The 21194-nt window shown below is 32.6% G+C and overlaps 1 non-coding gene across 1 annotated transcript; it reads left to right on the forward strand.

Moving 5' to 3' along the window:
* The first annotated feature begins 20566 nt into the window (after positions 1-20566).
* On the forward strand, positions 20567-20729 carry LOC123613313 (U1 spliceosomal RNA). The gene has a single exon (XR_006720693.2). It is a non-coding gene; the product is annotated as a U1 spliceosomal RNA (small nuclear RNA).
* Positions 20730-21194: the final 465 nt, after the last annotated feature.

The following is a 21194-nucleotide window of genomic DNA, read 5'->3' on the forward strand; positions in this document are numbered from 1 at the left end:
AGAGAGTTGCAAGGAAACTAGGTGAAATAGAGGTGACCTCCCTGGAAGTTAAAAAAAAAAAAACAACTGTTGAAAATAAAAATACTTTTAGTTTAGTTTGCTTTTGTTTTACATAGGAAAGCAACCTCCCTGAACATTTCTCTAGAAGGAAGGTGTAAGAAAAATATTTAGATTTTGGGTTAGATTTTTCAATCGTCTAAAACATAAAATTGATCAAGTTCAGAAAGTATCTTCATCCCAATCCATATTTATAATATAAAAGATTATTGAAAGAGAACTGCTTACATTTCAAAGGGAAGCAAACTTTACCTGATCATATGAATATTTTGCTTCTACAATTCCAACTGGTTTAAAATGCAGTTTCAATTATTTAGCTATTTAAACTTTTATGCATAGTTATGTAGATATACACAGTCTTGAATATTTAAATAAATGTTTAGTTGGCAGAATGTGGCTATTCTAATGATCTGTTTTGGACTTGCCATCTGCCACTTGATCCTAGCCACCTACATCCTCCTGAATAAAAGGGCTTAACTTTTAGAGGTGAACTTCGAAGCACTGGGACTCACTTTGAAACTGAGAAAATCCCTTATATTTTTTGAGCTTCTCATTTCTCATCTATAAAATGAAGGACTACTTTCTAACACTCAATCCAGTTTTTAAGATATGTATTTCTGTGATTTTGTCAAATATGAGTGAAAAAATAAATCTTTGGTTTCTATCCAGCACAGAAAAGCAGATATTTAGTATTTTGTGGGGGAGGTGGGGAACGGGAAATGATCTCTATAGAAACAATTTTAGGTCATCTACATTTTCCTAGTGAATTTACTCTCTAAGTTTTCATCACTTTGCCCCTTTTTGTATGCTTTGCCTCTCTGAGGGGAAAAAAAGGAGAAGGTGAAAAGGACGGAGATGAAAAAAAGTTTTGGTTGCCAAAGAAATAGCTGCTACAATTGATTTTAATAATTGATGACCTCATTTGTATTTTTCTCCTCCTCTTCTAGCTGAAACTCCAGTTTGGATGAGAAAATTAGCAGTCAGTAAAAACTAATTAAAAGTAAAATGTTTGATTTTAGGCGACAGAACAATAAAAGCCTCAGACCGTTATCAATGTTTATCCTCATATACTCCCTCTTTCTTGTGAATACATGACTATAATTACCATAGTGATTGTCAACTTGAAATGTCATTTTCTGTCTTTTTTACTAGGTGATAAGTTTTTAAAAATAAGAGATCATACTTTATCCAATACTTGGGCTAGTAAACAAAATTTGTTTTCAATTATTATTGAATAAATGAATTAATAGGCTGATAGCTTTTGCATTGAAGTATAGTTGAGTTACAGTATTATATTAGTTTCGAGTATACAGCATAGCAATTCCATATTTTTATAGGTTATACTCAATTTAAAGTTATTACAAAATAACAGATATATTTCCCTGTGCTATACAGTATATCCTTGTTGCTTATCTATTTTATCTGTAGTAATTTGTGTCTCTTAATCTCAAATCCTTATCTTGCCCCTCCCCACTTCCATCTTTCCACTGGTATCCACTAGTTTGTTTTCTATATCTTTGAGTCTGTTTCTGTTGTGTTATGTACATTACTGGGTGTTATTTTTTAGATTCCACATATAAGTGGTAGTATACAGTATTTGTCTTTCTGTGTTGGACTTATACCACTAAGCATAATACGCTTTAGGTACATCTATGCTGTAAATGGCAGAATTTCATTCTTTTTATGGCTGAGTAATAATACTCTATTACATGTATTATATAATTGTTGACATATAATTTACATATAGTATAATTACAATTATATTTATCACATAATTATAGTATAATTAACATATAGTATAACTGTATAGAGAATATAATATATATTTTATATATGATATATAATGGTATATATAGATACATAGATATAATCTGTTAGTGGAAAACTTGGGTTGCTTCCATATCTTGGATATTGTAAATAATGCTGCTATGAATACTGAGATGCATTTATCTTTTCAAATTAGTGTTTTTGTTTTTTCAGATGTATACCCAGGAATGAATCTGCTATACCATATGGTAGTTCTATTTTTAGTTTTTTGAGGAACCTCTGTACTGTTTTCCATAATGGCTGCACCAATTCATAATCCAATCAACAGTATACTAGGGTTTCCTTTTCTCCAGATTCTTGCCAACCTTTGTTATATGTAGGTGTTTTGATGAGAGCCATTCTGACAGGTGTGAGGTGGTATCTCATGGTTTTGATTTGCATTTCTCTAATAATTAGCAATGATGAGCATTTTTTCATGTGCCTGTTAACCATCTGTATGTCTTCTTTGCAAAAACTTCTATTTAGGTCTTCTGCCCATTTTTTATTTGGCTGGTTTGTTTTTTATATTGAGTTATATGAGCTGTTCATATATTTTGATATTAACAAATTATTAACCACATCATTTACAAATATTTTCTCTCATTCATTAGGTTGTCTTTTCATTTTGTTGAGACTATTGGTTACTTTGATATAGCAATATAAATTGCTAGAATTCAGTTCAGATTATTAGGTAAGGAGGATTAACAAAGGTATATGTTTGGTAATATACCATCTCTATTTGAAATTATTTTATTCCCCACAAACTTGTTGGTGGAAGTAAAAACATTTTAAGTGTTACACATTTTGTTAAAGTTATTTTTAAAGTGAAATTATGTATATTTAATTATTGCCAATAACTTTTAAGATGTTGTCTCTGGGGTGGCAGGGTGGGGGAGGTGACATCAGCAGCATGGTAGTATGAGACACTTTTTCTCTCTTCTTCAATGTACAGCTAGTGAACCATCCATAACTCAACAAGGTTCTTCTGCTCAACACATCAAGACTCCAGAGAAAGCCATACATCTGTACTTCTGAAGGTGAGTGGATTGGAACATATAGAGGACACAGAACCAGGGGGACCACAGAGGTGGTGCCTGTGATCCCAGATCCCCAGTTGTGGTGGCTAAGCACCCAGCCCCAGATACCCTTGTAGCACACACAACTCCAGCCTCCTACCCATAGTGGCACCTGTGGTCAAAGGTGGGCAGCAGTGGCGACAGATCCCATGACCCCATGACCCCAGTCTCTCTAGCCATGGCTATGCCTGCAACTCCAGGCCCCTCACCCACAGTGGTGGTGACCCCCATGCATCCAACAACCATAAACATGGTGACTTCCCCAACCCTGGTTTCCCATTCTCCCCGTCACCCACCATGGACCATGACCCAGGGAACCCCAGACTCAGTGGTGGCATCTTCCCCTAGTGGGCAGCAACAGCCAGCAGCAGCAAAGCACCATGACCCAGGAGGCACAAGCAGCAACAATGAGGGGAACCAGTGATACCTCTGGCAGAGGCAGTAGAGGGTGAAAAATGCTGATTCTCAACTATAGCCAGAGGCAGCTCAGATAAAAGAAATCAAAAACTTGAACTATAGCCCTCTCACTACTGAAAAACAAAAGAAAGACCTCTAATTACCAACCATATGAATTGTTAGACCCAAAGTAAAATGGGAAAGGTTTTTGCTACTTCAAATGTGCCAGCAAAGGAACAACTTACAAAGCACCATAAAAAACAACTGTATCACACAAAGAAAATGACAATCTCCATTAAACCAAATTTAAAATCATGAAAGATTGTGATCTAACTGACAGAGAATTCAAAATAGCTGTTATGAAGAAACTCTATGAGCTACAAGAAAACAGAGACCGACGTCTGAATGAGCTCAGAAATAAAATTAATGAACAGAAAGATTACCTTATCAAAAAGATCAGAACTCCAAAAGTGAACCAAATAGAAATTGTAAAGCTTAAGAACTCAATAAATAAGGTGAAGAATGAAATAAAAAGCACTGGCAATAGAGCAGACAATATGGAAGAGAGAATTAGCAAGCCTGAAGATAGAAATCCAGAAATGATTCAAGTAGAAGAGGATAGAGAACTAAGATTTTTTAAAAATGAAGAGCTCTCACACTATCCTACTCTATTAAACAAAGCAACATAAGATAGTGGGTAACACAGAAGAAGAAGAGAGGGGAAGTGGAGCAGAGTGTTTATTTAAATAAATCATAAAGGAGAACTTCCCAAACCTGGGGAAAGGAAATAGACATACAAGTCCATGAAGCCAAGAGGACATCTAATTATCTCAGTGCAAAAAGACCTTCTCCAAGGAACATTACATTAAAATTGCCGAAGTCAATGATAAAGAATTTTAAAGGCAGCCAGGGGAAAAAAGACAGCAACCTACAATGGAACCCCAATTAGGCTATGAGCATATTTCTCAGGAGAAACAATACAAGCCAGGAGAGAGTAGAATGACATACTTAAAATTTTGAGAGATTAAAAACTGTTAGCCAAGAATACTCAATTCAACAAAGTTATCCTTCAGATATAGAAAAGAAATAAAGGCTTTCTCAGACAAAAGCTGAGGGGGTTCATCAACACTCTACCTGCTTTACAGGAATCATTGAAAGGAGCACTTCTACCTGAAACAAAAAGATAAAAATACACAAAACTTTGAGGGGGTGATAAAGAGAATGAGAAAAGTGTGACTCCATATCAGAAAAGATTGTTAAACTACTAAAGCACAAAAATTAAAAGTTAAGAAGTAGTAAAAATTACTATAGCTACTTCAATTTGGTAACAAACACAGAACATAAAAAGTTATATTTTAAGACAATATAAAATTGGAATAAAAATCTAAAAGGGGAAGAGGGAAAGGATAGAACCCATATAAGAAAATGAAGATAAGATACTACGAGCATAAAAAAGGACTATTTTATCTATGAGACATTTAATGCAAAAATCATGGTAACCACAAAACAAAAATATAGAGCCAATACATGAAATACAAAAAAGAGGAAGCTGAGAAAAAAATCATAGAAAATGACAAAATCAAAATGGCAGACAGAAATACAAGGAAAAAGTAACGATGAAGATATAGAGCAATCAGAAAAAGATAAAATGGCAGTACTATGTCTCATTTATCAATAATCATCCTAAGTATAAATGGATTGAATTCACCAATCAAAAGGCACAGAATGGCTGGAAGGATGAAAAACCGAGACCCAGCTTTATAATGCCTCAAGGAGACTCATCTCAGCTCTAAAACTAAACATAGGTTCAAAGTAAAGGGATGGAAGATGATACTTCAAGAAAATAGCAGCCAAAAGAAAGTGGGAGTAACCACAGACAAAATAGATGTTAGGCCAAAAAAGGTAACAAGAGACAAAGTTGAGTATTATGTAATGATAAAGGGGACAATTCATAAAGAAGACACAACACATATTAATATAGATGCACTTAAAATAGGAGCACCAAAATATATAAAGCATTTATTAAAAGACCTAAAAGGAGAATGAATAGCAACACAATAATAGGAAAATTTAACATCCACTTACATCAATTGATAGATCATCCAGCTGATTTTTTTTAAAGATAAACAAAATTGGCAAACCTTTAGTTAGGTCTAGTAAGAAAAAATGAAAAGTCTTAGATAAAATCAGTACCAAATTGCAGAAATTACAACAGATATTACAGAAATACAAAGGATCATAGGTGAGTACTATGAACAGCTATACCTAACAAATTGGACAACCTAGAAGAAATGGATAAATTCTTAGAATCATATAACCTTCCACGACTGAATCATGAAGAAATACAAAATCTGCTTAGACTAATCACGAGTAAGGACATTGAAACAATAATCAAAAACCTCCCATAAAACTAAAGTCCCTTACCAGATAGCATCACTGATTAATTATATCAAACATTCAAAGATGATTTAATATTTTTCCTTCTCAAACTCTTCCAAAAAATTGAAGGGGGGAGTACTTTCTAGCTCATGTTAAGAGATCAACATTACCATAACACCAAAACTAGATTAAAGACACTTAAAAAAATTACAGATCAATCTCTCTGATGACTATAGATGCAAAAAGTCATCAACAAAATATTAGCAAACCCAATACAACAATACTTTAAAATGGTCATATACCATGATCAAGTGGGATTTATTCCAGGGATGAAACAATAGTTCAACGTATGCAAAACTTGATATACCACATTAACAGAATGAAGGATAAAAAAATCATATGATCATCTCAATAGATGTAGAAAAAACATTTGACAATACTCAACACCCACATGTGATAAAGACTCTCAATAAAAATGGATATAGAAGGAATCTACTTCAACATAATGAAAGTCATGTAGGACAGACTCACAGCTCATACTAAAGGGTGAAAAAATGAAAGCTCACACTTTAAAATCAGGAACAAGATAAGCATGCCCACTCTCACCACTTTTATTCAACATAGTATTGAAAATTCTATGCAGAGTAATTGGACAAGAAAAAAAAAAAGTCACCCAAATTGGAAAGGAAGAAGTAAAACTATCATTATCTTTGGATAGCATGATTTTATATATAAAAAAACCCTAACACCTCCATCAAAACTATTAGATATAATAAAAGAATACAATAAAGTGGAAAAGTACAAAATCAATAGACAACAATTTGTTGTTTCCATGCACTAACAATAAACTAGCAGAAAGAAAAATTAAGAAAACAACCTCATTTATAATCACAATAAAAAAAAATACCTAGGAATAAATTTAACCGAGGAGATGAAAGACCTATACACTAAAAACTATAAAATATTGATGAAAGAAATTGAAAAAGACACAAATAAGTGTAAAGATATTCGAAGCTCATGGATTAGAAAAATTAGCATCATTAAAATGTTCATTAATATGTAAAGCGATCTACAAATTCAGTGCAATCACTATCAAAATCTCAATGACATTCTTCACAGAAATAGAACCAAAAAATCTTAAAATTTATATGAATCCACTAAAGACCCTGAGTAGCCAAAGCTGTTCTGATTAAAAAGAGCAAAGTAGGAGGATCACATTCCTGATTTCAAATTATACTATAAAGCTCTAGTAATCACAGGAGCATGGCATTGGCAGAAAAACAGATGCACAGATCAATGGAACATAATTTAGAACCCAGAGATAAACCTACATGTAAATGGACAATTGATTTAAGACAAAAGGGCAAATAACACACAGTGAAGAAAGAACAGTCTCTTCAATAAATGGTGTTGGGAAACTAAACAGTCACATGCGAAAGAATGAAACTAGACCACTATCTCATACCATAAGCATGATTAAGTCAAAACAGATTAGAGACTTGAATTTAAGACCTGAAACTATAAAACTGCTAGAAGAAAATTTAGCGATTCTTTTCAGGCAAGGGAAACAAAAGTAAAAATAAACAAATGGGATTACATCAAACTAAAATGCTTCAAGCAGTATAACAAACAAACAAAGCATCAACAAAACAAAAATACAACCTACTAAATGTGAGAAGACAATTGCACATCATATATTCAGTGAGGGGATATATATATATGTCCAAAATACATAAAGATATCATACAACAACAGCAAAAGAATCAACCTGATTTTAAAAATGGGCAGAGGATCTGAATAGACATTTTTCCAAAGACAATAGTAAATGGCTAATAGGACATTAACAGATATTTAGCATTACTAATTATTAAAGAAATGCAAATTAAAACCATAATGAGATATCACTTCACCACTGTTAAAATGGTTGTTATCAAAAAGACAACAAATAGTAAGTGTTGAAGAAGATGCAGGAGAAAAGAAAACCCTAATACACTATTGATGGGAATGTAAATTGGTACAGGTACTACGGAAAACAAATGGAGATTTCTCAAAAAATTGAGAATTAGAAATACCGTGTTATCCAGTGATTCCACTTCTGGGTATTCATCCAAAGAATCTGAAGACTCTAATTAGAAAAGACCCGTCTGTTCATCACAGTATTACTTACATTAGCCTAGATAGAAAACAACATAAGTGCCCATTAATGCATGAATGGGTAGAGATGTGGTACACATACACAATGGAGTATTAGTCAACCATAAGAAAGATGAAATCTTGCCATTTGTGGCAATGTGGATAGACTTGAGGATACTATGCTAAGTGAAATAAGTCAGAGAAAGACAAATACCATATGATTTCACCCATATGTGAACTATTAAAAAAGAACAAACACAACAAAACAAGCACATAAATACAGAGAAAAGATTGGTGGTTACTAGAGGGGAAGGGGTCGGGGCTGAGAAAAATGGGTAAAGGGGGCCAACTGTATAGGGATGGATGGAAACTAGACCTTTGGTACTACACAGTGTAGTACATTCAGAAGTCCAATGATAATACTGTACACAGTAAACTTGTATAATATTATAAAACAATGGTGCCTCACTAATAAAAAAAGATGTTATCTCTAACTCTGTAGAGAATCTAAAGAAAATGTATATTAATAGAACATATGTTTTCCTTGTAATTTTGTATTCAATTCTGAAATAAAAAGGTACAGAAAAATCTTTTTTAGAAAACCTTTTTTTCCAAAGAATAAGAGAAAATAGGTATGGTTTACATGTGTATAACTTTAGGATTTTATAAAATAAGAACTTTCATGTAGTACCACACAAGATCCTTTCCTCAGTGTTCATTTATATTATCCATTTTATTGTGTAAATATCCCTTATTTTTTCAGTGTGTACTGAAGACAGCTCTTTGACATATATGACAGAACATGAGAGATGCTGAGAAAATAGTAAATCTAATGGCTTACATGGAATTTGAATTATTATGAAATTTTGTTCCATTACATTTCCTGCTCCATCTTTCAAGAGAATACATTCAATGATTATAGTAAACAAATGCTCTTCAGTCTTGATACAGAGTATTATTTACGGATCATTAATTCAACACTGATTTGGAATTCCTGAGTGTGTCATTTTTGAAAAACTAAGGGATTTTTTTCCTTATTAAATGTATCTATTTTCTACTTTTATTTCACATTCACTCATTTTCCTTTTTACAATCTGTAGGTAGAAAAAAAATCTCTGCCTATTGTTTCTTTTGGAACAAAATTATGACCTGAGATTACAAATCTGGTATCTCCACTAACTTTTATGATGCCTCAACAGACTCTATACTAGATTTCCAAAAAGAAGTGTGGCCATGCAACTGTATTAACTAAAGTTAGAGTCCAACAGGTTGATTTTCTTTAGAATCATTCATTATAAGAAAGAAAGTAAACTAGTAAAATTAGAGCTTTCAACTTCAGTAAGCCTCACTCTATTACTCACTTCCCCTACCAATATGCCTAGTAATAATAATAATAATAATAATAATAATAATAATAATAATAATAATAATAATAATAATAATAATAATAAATAATAATGACTCTGACCTTCAAAGCAAACCTAAAAATGCAATATTAATTATCTGAAGCCTTCATTTAAAGCCTTCCTTCAAAGTATGCTACTTTTCATTTGATAGATAGTAGAGACCTACTGGAATACAAGACTACACATTTACCCTTCATTTTCTCAAAAAGCAAGTGACCAGTAAACTTTGTTCCATTTGAGTTAAAAAAAAATACAGCAGTCTTTTTAGACATTTGCTTCTTTTTCTTTAATTTTTGAAAGTGCAACAAAGCATAGAATCCAACTCCTAGCCCCTACCTGGCACCTCAAAGAAGATTAATACATACTGTGAATGAATAATTAAAACATGAAATAAACACCCCACTATGCTAACTTTCCACACTAGAATAATTTTAAAAGTTGTCAATACTTCTTTTAAAACATTCAATAATGTAAAGCTCTCAAAGAATGAATACTTTCAAACATATTCCTTTCACTATAGTTGACACTGCTGCTGTAAACTGTCCCCTTTTCAGAGAACATGCTCTAAATTTGGAACTCTTTTAAGAGGTGTGATTTGTTTCTTAGTAATGTACCATATCTACTGCCTGTTTGGTTCCTTCAATTGTAAGTGTGTGAAAAGCAATGACAAAGGGGAGAGGAAAAAAACCATTAATACCCTGTCTGTAAAAACTATGACTGTCCTTATGCCTCTATAGGTAAGAATCAAGAGGAGAGCTTTCTAGTTAGCAATCAGTTTTTATCATTATATTGAATGGCAATGATATTTTACGGCAAATATAACATACACTCTTCCTTACTTGACAAGCACTCATTCGGTGGGAAAGGAAGGTTTGAGATACTAAGCAAGCACACTTAGTCGTTTGAGGTACTGAGGTACTTCACTAAAGATGGAGTTCCACTTATGAGGATCATTGACTTCATATATTTATTTATATTTATATTTATTAGCATAATTGACATACTCTTTGGTGTGTTTTTTTTTTTCCATATTGCTGTATACTGATTTGAATAACAGTAGGAGTGATCCACTGCCTCACATCTTCTCAGGAAGATTTACACTGCCCTTGTCTTATGTAAAAACCAAGGCGTTTCATTCCTCAGAGAGTACTTTCTACTTACTTCTACTTCCTAGAGCATAGTATACTGCTGCCTTGTCATTTGGAGCCTAGATGTTAATTGTTTTTTGTTTGTTTGTTTGTTTGCCTCCCCTGCCCCCAGGAATATGTTTTGATTTAAGTTAAAGGTACAAAGCATCCTCCACAGGAAGAAATATCTAGCCCTTCAGAAAGATTTAGACATGCTATGTAAGAGTTTTCTTCCCTCTCTTTCAATGATCCTCAAGACCCATTCTTTTCTAACCTCTATACTCCTGGGGTTGCACTCAATAAGTCCATTAGAACATTTTTCTTTTTTCTACTTGTTTCGTGAGGCACTTGATAGGTCTTTTCAATCTAAAAAAATAATGACCCTTATTGTCCTCTTTACCAGTTTCTTTTGATAGATTTTCATTCCTAGTCTCTTATTCTGGAAATACTGGACTGAATATTGAATTCTATAAATTGATCCTGTCTTTATATTTATCCTCTACTTTGAGAAAAATTTTACTTTATTTTATCTTTTGCAACTTGATTGATTTTTATCAAACTTAGCTATATTATTTTAAACTTCCATGAGACCCTTATTCCTTTATAGTTGTTCCCTGTTAAAAATAACATTTAGACTTTCATGGATATAGGATCATTTTTTAAATTTCTATGAGGATAATAACTACAACTTTTAAGCTGTCTATTTCATTTGATCTCCTTTTTTTCTTAATGTCTCTCTTACATTAAGTCTTTATACAAATGGCTAGAGATTCCTGGGGGCCTATACTTTTTTAATTAATAAACTTTATTTTTAGAGCAGTTTGAGAGGCACAGAAAAATTGGACAGTAGAGAGTTCCCATATGTTCCCTGTCCCGACATGTGCACACACTCCCCAACTATCAATACTCTGTACCTGAGTGGTACATTTGTTACACTGATGTGTGTATGCATTTTAAAGTAAAATTTAAAAATATTAGAAGCTTTGTCTGCATATTATATATTGACTGGTGGGTTTAATGGAGAATAATTGGTTGGATGGCTGGGTTCTTCATTGGAGGCACCAAAATGCTATTTCTATTATGTCTTTTCTGTAGTTCAGTTTCTCCTGAAAAGTATCCTTCATGGGTACAAAACCAAGTGGCTGTGTTTTGTAATTGTGCTGGGAAAGAGATCTGGCCTTGGGATTCTCAACATTTGTTATATAGACAGAGGATACCTGAAGGCAATAAATCCAGTGTCAACCTAACCCAGCTGAACTCAGATGGAATTGGCAGAAACATAGTAGCTGAGATTTTGTTTCTGTTTGTTTTGCAGCATTTTCATTGCAATAACTGATGAATACAACTGTATACAGTAGGTGGAATAATGGGTCCCAAAGATAACAAATCTTAATCCCTGGAATCTGTAAATGTTACCTTATATTGAAAAAGAGCTTATGCAGATAAAATTAAGTGAAGGATCTAGAGATGGGGAGATTATCCCGGATTATTTTTGGTGGGTCCTACATTCAAATACAGGTGTCCCTACGAGAGAGGGGCAGAGGAAGATTACACACAAAAGGGTAAGGTTATTTAATGCAGAGGCAGATATGTTAATGATAAGGCCACAAGCAAAGTAATGTAGCAGTCACCGGACTCTGGAAGAGGCAAGAAATGGATTCTTCCCTAAAGCCTCCGGAGGGAGCCATGTCCTGCTAAATCTTGATTTTAACCTATCAATTCTGATTTTGGACTTACGGCCTCTAGAACTATAATAGAATAAATTTAAGTTTTTTAAACCACCAAGTCTGTGATAATTTGTTACAGCAACCATAGCTGAGTGAAATTTGATTAATTTGCCTTGGATTTTTGCATCATATTTGACTTGATTTTCCCTTCCTCCCATTTACTGCTCTGTCCAGGGTTCTGAATAATTTTTAAAGCTTTTTAGTTCCTACTTCCCCTCAAATGTTGACTCTTACTTTGTTATATTTTTTCAGATCCTTGGTATTAGTCGACAGCTAATATCTTGATAAATGTATTATATTGATTGTTAAGATTTCTGCATCCAATAGTAGTATTTCCTTTATTGTGGTATTCTAAAAATCACCCCCAAATTTAATGGCTAAAAGTAACATTTTATTTCATTTTATTATATCTAACAGTGTTTCTGGGTCAGAAATTTGGAAGTTTGTTGGGAAACAATTTTCCGTGTCTCTTGCATTTCTACCCAACTTCTAAGCAAGAGGCATTGACAACTATGTTCCATACCAGTTTTTCACTTGTACAGAAGTGAGCCTTAGAAGACAGGTATAGTGACCCTGCATAGTTCTTGATAGGATTCATTTGTATGGTTCTGGCTCAAGTACCTTAGAAGTCAGCAGTAAGACTATGACACATCAGGAGGGCTGGAACAGTTGGGGACTGGCTGGAGATCTCTTTATTTTCAAATAAGGGTAGCTCCATGTGGATTTTAACAAGTGGTAGTAGATTCTTCACTGGAGATTCTTCACTGGATAACAGCATCAGGGCAGTCATACTGCTTATATGTCAGCAGAAGATGTAATCATGAATATTCTAATGAGCAAGGTAGAAGATGCTCCATTGCCTTTTATGACTTTGTATACAAGGTCATGCGGCATCATTTCAGTAGCATTTTATTAGTTACAAGCAAATAACATGTCCACCTAGATTCAATCTGTTCCTCGTGGAGGAGTGGCAATATTCATGAAAAGCATCTGGGACTAGAGCTGTTATTATGGCCATTTTGGAAAATGCAATCTACCATGGTAGGATAAGCATGGATAGAACCTAGAAATATTACATGTAGAAGTTGTATCACTTTTGCACAAGTTACAAATTGCTCTATGTCTTAGTTTCATAAATATTTCACACAGCCTACTGTGATAAGAATTCAAAAAGTCAGGTAATAGTAATATAATTAATGTTTATTTTACTTTGTTTAGAAATAAGAGTAATACTTTCTAACTTAATATTGTTGTATTTAACCAAGTTATTTTAGAAAAAAAACCTCAATCTACTTTTCCAACTACGTTTTAGATCTTAAAATGTTTTTAAATAAAAAATTAAAACAGAAATTTGAACTAATATAACTTAAAATAAGGAATCATTTCTTGAAAAAGATGGTGCAGAAATCCTCTTTTCTAACCTCTACCTTTCCTGAAGAGCCTCCATATACTATTACAGTTTCATGAGGAATTGTGGGATGGTTAACCTTATGTGTCAGTTTGGCTAGGCTATGGTACACAATTATTTAATGAAACACCAATCTACGTGTTGCTGGGAAGCTATTTTGTAGATATGTTTAAAAACTATAATCAGTTGAGTTTAACTAAAGGGGATTATCCTCGATAATGTGGGTAGGCCTCATCCAATTAGTTGAATCTAATCAGTTTGGTCTTAAGGGCAAAAACTGAGGTTTCTGGAGAGGAAGAAATTATTCCTGCCATATAGATTTCAGATTTTTATTGTCCATCGCTCACAATCAAGTGAAACAATAAATCTCTGTCCGTCTTTCTCTCTCTCTCTCTGTAAATACATGTATGTATTTATACATGCATAGCACATATATACATACATACATTTATAAACATACACATTTACACACAGAGACACAGATACATACACACACACACACACACATATATGTATAAAACTGGTTCTTTTTCTCTAGAAACTCTAGAGACACAGATACATACACACACACACACACACATATATGTATAAAACTGGTTCTTTTTCTCTAGAAACTCATACAGTTGTCTGAAAATATTGATTCAAACAAAATGAGAGAGACAGTTTGGACCTTTATTAATAATATCCATCTACTGTGAATTGAGAATATTCTTTAAGTCAGATGTTTGTTATGTTACTTTAATCCAAACCACAACTAGACAACCAGAATGTAGGCACTGTATCCCAATGTACAAATGAGGAAGCAGCTCAGGTCACTCAGAAGATGGGAGCCAGGGTGCAACTGGATTTTTTTTGCCTTTCCATCCTAGACGATGTTGCTATCGCTCACTCATGTGACAACTAGTCTTCTCATTTTTTCTAAAACATCAATAGATTATTTGCTTCATACTGAAGAATTTGCTCAATTATCAGTAACTCAAAAAAAGCAGAAACACCGTATTATAAATAGCAAAACCTGTCATCTTTACCCATACACCTCCTTGCTCATTTTTGATAATTTCTTTAAGAAAGTGTTCTGAAATTAGAATTTCTGACACAATAATTATGAACATTTTAAACTTATACACTATGTATTTTCTTCCAATTATTTTATTGAGTTTACTTACTTGCTTTCCAGCGTAAAGAGTTTTTTAAATACTCACCAACCTTTTTAAGAGCATCAGGTGCTAAAATTATTATAATTCTTTTTAAAAGTTCTTAATTCTGACTTCTACTCTATTGACATTATGTAAAAGAAAATACTAATACTTTTTAGAAATTTGTGAGGTAATTAAATAAGTACTGAGTCTTTCTTTTATTCCATGCCCTATGTAACACAGATTTAATATATAATAATCTTGCTTGCATTGTTTGATAATATCTGTGAAACAGGAACAATTATTAACCTGAAAGTAGTATCCTTGTACAAGGTCACACAGCTATTAAGAAGTGAAGAAGGACTTCTGCTTTAAGAAATGGAATAATAGGGAATGGATTTAATTTCCTTTGTGAAACAACAAAATAGAAGACAAAACACATGAAACAATGCTTTTCAAGATGCTAGATTTCATACAAAGACTCTCTGAAAGATGGGAAACAAGAGATGTGACCACTGAAATTGTACAGATTATGGCCTTTAAAGACTATACCAAATGTGATGCAGGGAGGAGAGCCCAAGTGGAGCCCTGAATTGCAGAGGGGAGACAGAGGTTAGAATCCATGGAGACAAAGACAACCAATATTTGAAGATTAGGGAACTAGAGAGAAGATTGCTGCACATAGTCATAACCCTGAAAGTCTGCAAAAGGTGTCCAGTAGAGTCCTGATCAGTACCTGTGTGTGAAGAAACTAAGGCTGGGGAAAGACCATCAAATGGATTAGGGAATTATTTCTGATCTTATATTTCAGCCAAAGTAGATAACTCGGAACTCAAGTAAAATTACTCAGAAGCATTTTGTGTCAGTAGAGGAATAAATGCTGCCTTGATTCTGCTAAACAAATCTTATAATCAAAACTCAAGAGTTTTAATGTTTCCAAGTAACTTACCTGTGTCTCTTAAGAAAGTTCAAGAATTTTTATAGGAATACAGAGATACCCAGGGCCTAGCAAGGTAAAATTCATAATGCCTCACAGTCAATAAAATATTACCAGGCATATGAAGTAGAAGTAGTAAATATGACCCATTATGAGAAGAAAAATCAATCAATTGTAGTAGATCCAGAATATTAGCACAGATGTCACAGTTAGAAAACAGGGACATAAAGTCAGTTGTTGCAACTGTATTAAACATGTTTACACAGTTAAGCACTAGTAAGGAAGATAGAAAAAGTTCCAAACTGAACTTTAAGAAATAAAAAGTACAATGTCTGAGAGGAAATACACATTGAATATAACTAGTAGTAGATTAGACATGGTAGAAGAAAGGAACTTGAACACATAGTAGGATAAACTATCCAATATGAAACAGAGAGGTAAAAAAAATTAAAAAAAAAAAAGAGCATTAGTGAACTGTCTAATATGCATGTAATTGGAATTCCCAAAAAGAAGAAAGAGAAGTATAAGAAAGAAAAATATTTGAAGAATAATTTATGCTGAAACTTTTCTAAATTTGTTAAAAAAAAAACACCTATAGATTTAAAGTCAATGAATCTAGCATAATAAAGATAAAGCACTAAACCAAAGCATATTATAATTGAATTGCTCAAAATCAGAAATAAGAACACAATCTTAAAAGTATGTAGAGAGAGGGAAAAGCTGCATACACAGTAACAAAGGTAATGATGACAGCAGATTTTTTTATCAGAAATAATGAAAACTGAAAACAAATTACAACAAAAACAAAACAAAAAACTATCAACCTAGAATTCTATATTAAGCTTAAGTGTTTTTTTTAAATAAGAAAGCTCAACAAAAATAGTAGAAGAAAAGAAAACTCCAGACTCTTAAGAAATTAGATACAAGAATCTTCAATAAAATGTTAGTAAATAAAATCTGAGTATTTATAAAAATAATTAATTATACAATAAGAACAAGTGGGATTTACTCCAGGTATGGAAGACTGGTTCAGCATTTGGCAATTAACCTACAATTTCAGTATAATCCACAACAGAAACAGGCTAAAAGAAAAAAAAAAAAAACTCAATTGACATAATAATATGATCAGTTAACACATAAAAAAGCATTTGATAAAATCCAATACCATTCAAGATAAAAACTGTCAACATACTTGGAATAGAGAAATTCTTCAATCTGGTTAAAAAAAAAACTCCAAAAAAAATCTCAAAAGCTAACATCATACTTAATAATGAAAGAATCAATGCTTTCTCTTGAGATTAGGAACAATGCAAAGATGTCTTCTCTTGCTACCCTTTCCAATATAGTAATGGAATTTCTCACCTGAACAGTGAGGCAAGAAGAAGAAATAAGAGGCATCCAGATAGGAAAGGATGACATACTATGCAGTTGTCTATATAGAAAAATCCCTAGAAATATATGTTTTTTCAAAGAATTAATAAGTGAATTTAGTAAGATCCAGAATACAAGATCATCATAAAAACAAATTGTATCATTACATACTAACAATAATTATGTGGATACTGAAGTTAAAAGCATAATACCATTTAAAATTTCTTTAAAGTAAATGACTTTGGTGCTACTAGACCAGCCTGAAAGTATTCATTACAAGCAAATTTGCACTATAAAAAAACTTAAAAAAAGGCATTCAGGTAGAAGGAAAACAATACCCCAGATGAAAATGCGGGTGTACACAAAGCCATGAAGTACACGAGAACAGAAACCACATTGTAAATATATGACTTTTAAAAATATGTATAAGTCTTTTTAAAAGATAACTGATTATTGAAACAAAGATAACACTATTGTGAGAGTTTACAAATTGTATAAATAAAATCAGAGTAGATAAAGGAAGATGACTATGTGCTATTTATAAGAAATCTATTTTTAATTTTTTGAGGAATCTCCATACTGTTTTCCATAGTGACTATACCAATTTATATTTCCACCAATAGTGTACTTAGGTTCCCTTTTCTCCACATCCTTGCTAACACTTATTATTTTAATAAGGAACTAGAAGATATAAAGAAGAACAAGTTAGAACTAATGAATACAATAACTGAAATGTAAAACACAACAGAAGAAATAAACAGCAGGCTAGGTAATACAGAAGAAAGCATAATTGATCTAGAAGACAGAATAATGGAAATCACACAATCAGAAAAGCAAAAAGAAAAACAAATTTTAAAAAATGAAAGAACTTTAAGAGACCTCTGAGACAACATTAAGCATCCCAACATTCTCGTTACAGGGGTCTCAGAGAAAGAAACAAAAGAGAAAAAGGTTGAAAATGTATTTCATAAAATTATGACTGAAAACTTCCAAAACCTGAAGAAAGAAACAGATACCATGGTACAGGAAGCACAAATGGTTCCAAGCAAGATGAACACAAACAGATCCACTTTAAGAAATATAATTAAAATGGCAAGAGTTAAAGAGAAAATTCTAAAGGCAGCAAGAGAAAAAAAAGAGTCATATATAAGGGAATTCCCATAAGACTATCAGCTGATTTTTCTCCAGAAATTTTACAGAAAGGAATGGCATGATACATTTAAAGTGTTGAAAGGGAAAAATCTGCAACCAAGGGTACTCTACACAGCAAGATTATCATTTAAAATTTAAATTAATTTAAAATTTAATAATTAAATTGAACTAAATTTTAAATTAATTTAAAATTAAAGGAGAGATAAAGAACTTGTCAGACAAGCAAAAACTAAAAGTTCACCAATACTAAGCCTAATCTAAAAGAAACATTGACGTCTTTTCTAAGTGTAAAATAGAAGTCTATAAAAAGAAGTAAGAATCTATAAGAAGGGAAAAATACCAGTAAGAAAGCCAAATATATAGTAGAGTTGAGGATTAACTACTTCAGTAGGTCAGTATGATGATTACAAGAAAAAATGCATCAATACTATAATAAACATTGAAAAGGTAAACACAAAGGTGTAAAATATGACATCAAAACCACAAAATGTTGGGGAGAGGAGTAGAAAAGGTAGTTCTTTTAGAATGTGTTTTAACTTAGTGATTGCCACTTTAAAACAAGTAGATATAGTTATAGATTAACATATATGAGTTCCACATGGTAACCACAAATTAAAAACCCTCAGTAGTTAACATAAAAACTAGAAATAAAGGAAAACAAGAATAATAATAAAGAAAATCATCAAACTACAAGAGAAGAAACAAAAAGAACCTAATCTATCATCTAAAGGATTTAAAAAAGGAAGAACAAACAAATCCTGAAGTCAGCAGAAGGAAGGAAATAATAAAGATCAGGGAGGAAATAAATAAAAAACCAAGAGCGATGAATAAAATTGACAGATTTTTATTTAGCCTAGCTCATAAAGAAGAAAAGAGAGAGCATCCAAATAAACAAAAATAAGATATGAAAAGGGAGAAATAACAACTGGTACTACAGAGATTAAAAAAAAAATCATAAGAGAATACTATAAATAGTACATGCCAACAAGTTGGACAATCTAAAAGAGATGGATAAATTTCTAGCAACATACAACCTACCAAGAGAGAATCAAGAAAGCATGCACAATTTGAACAGATAGATCACTAGTTGTGAAATTGATTTTATAATAAAAAACTCCCAGCAAACAAAGTCCAGGATCAGATGGCTTCACAGGGAAATCTACCAAAAAGAACTAATGTCTAGCCTTTTCAAACTATTAAAAAAAATATTTGAAAAGAAACTATTCCCACATTGTTTCTACTGGGTCACCAAAACCAGACAAAGACACTACCAAAAAAGAAAACTACAGACTCTTATCTTTGATGAATATAGATGCAAAAGTCATCAACAAAACATTAGGAAAACAAATTCAACAATATATAAAAAGGATCATGCAACATGATCAAGTGGGATTTATTCCAGAGTCATAAGGATGGTTCAGCATCCACAAATCAATCAATGTGATATACCACATTAAACAAAAGGAAGTATTAAAAAAAATCACATGGTCATCTCAATATATGCAGAAAAAGCATTTGAAAAAGATCAATATCCATTCATAATGACATCTCTCATCAGTGTATAGCGAGGGAACATATATAGATGTAATAAAGCCTATTTATGAACAGCCCACAGCTAACATCATATTCAACTGTGAAAAGCTGAAAGCCTTTCCACTAAAATCAGGAAAAAGACAAGAATGCCCACTATCACTACTTTTGTTTGACATGGTATTGGAAGTCCTAGCCACAGCAGTAGGTAAGAAAAAGAAATAAAAGGTATAAAAATTGGAAGGGCAGTAAAACTGTTACTCTTTGCAGACAACATGATTACCCAAAAGTCTCTACCAAATGCTATTACAACTAACAATAAATGCAGCAAAGTTCAGGATACATGACGAATATACATAAATCACTTACTTTTCTGTACACTAATAATGAAATATCAGAAGGAAAGCAAAAAACAAACAAACCCATTTAGAATTGCATCAAACAGAATAAAATACCAAGGAAAAAATTAATCAAAAAGGGGAAAGGTCTATACTCTGAAAACTATAAAATACTGTGATGAAGGAAATTGAAGATGATACAAAGAAATGGAAAGATAGGTTGTGTTTTTGGAAGAATTAATACTGTAAAATGTCCATGCTACTCAACACAATCTACAGATTTAATGCAATTTGCATTAAAAAACTATGACTTTTTCACAGAACTAGAAGAAAATAATTTGCAAATTTATACCAAACCACAAAAGACCCCAAACTGCCAAAGCAATTCTGAGAATAAAATAACAAAATTGGAGGTATCACATTTCTTGATTTCTGACTATATTACAAAGCTATGGTAATTGAAATAGCATGGTACTGGCACAAAAAAACATACCCATAGATCAACGGAACAGAATAGAGACCCCAGAAATAAACCCATCCACTTATGGTTAAGTAATCTATGACACAGGAGGAAGAATATACAATGGATACTTACATGGCAGGGGAGACACCATGATCACAAAGGTGGTTTTCCTGGGGTGAGGCTTATCCATTGCACTCCCATTTGCTGACCCCTGCAATTTCCCCAAATGTGAGAAACTCAACTGCATAATTTGTGGTAGTGGGGAACTGCATTTGTGCCTTCCCCTAAAAACAAAAACAAATAAGAATACACAATGGAGAAAAGATAGTCTCTTCAAAAAGTGGTGCTGGGAAAACTGGACAGCAACATGTAAAAGAATGAGGTTAGAACACTTCCTCATACCATATATAAAAATAAACTCAAAATAGATTCAAAGCCTAAATGGAAGATATTAAATCATAAAACTCCTAGAAAAGAACATAGGCAGAATACTCTATTACATAAAATTATAGTAATTTTTTCAGATCTGTTTCCTAAGGCAAAAGAAAAAATCAAAAATAAATAAATGGGACCTAATTAAACTTAAAAGCTTTTGCACAGCAAAGGAAACCATCAGGAAAACAAAAAGATAACCCACTGAATGGGAGAAAATACTTGCATGTGACATAACCAATAAGGGATTAATATCCAAAATATATAAACAGCTCATATAACTCGATATCAAAGGAACAAACAACCTGATTTAAAAATGG

This window comes from Camelus bactrianus, chromosome 3 (genome assembly GCF_048773025.1).
Source record: "Camelus bactrianus isolate YW-2024 breed Bactrian camel chromosome 3, ASM4877302v1, whole genome shotgun sequence".
Taxonomy (NCBI): Eukaryota; Metazoa; Chordata; class Mammalia; order Artiodactyla; family Camelidae; genus Camelus; species Camelus bactrianus.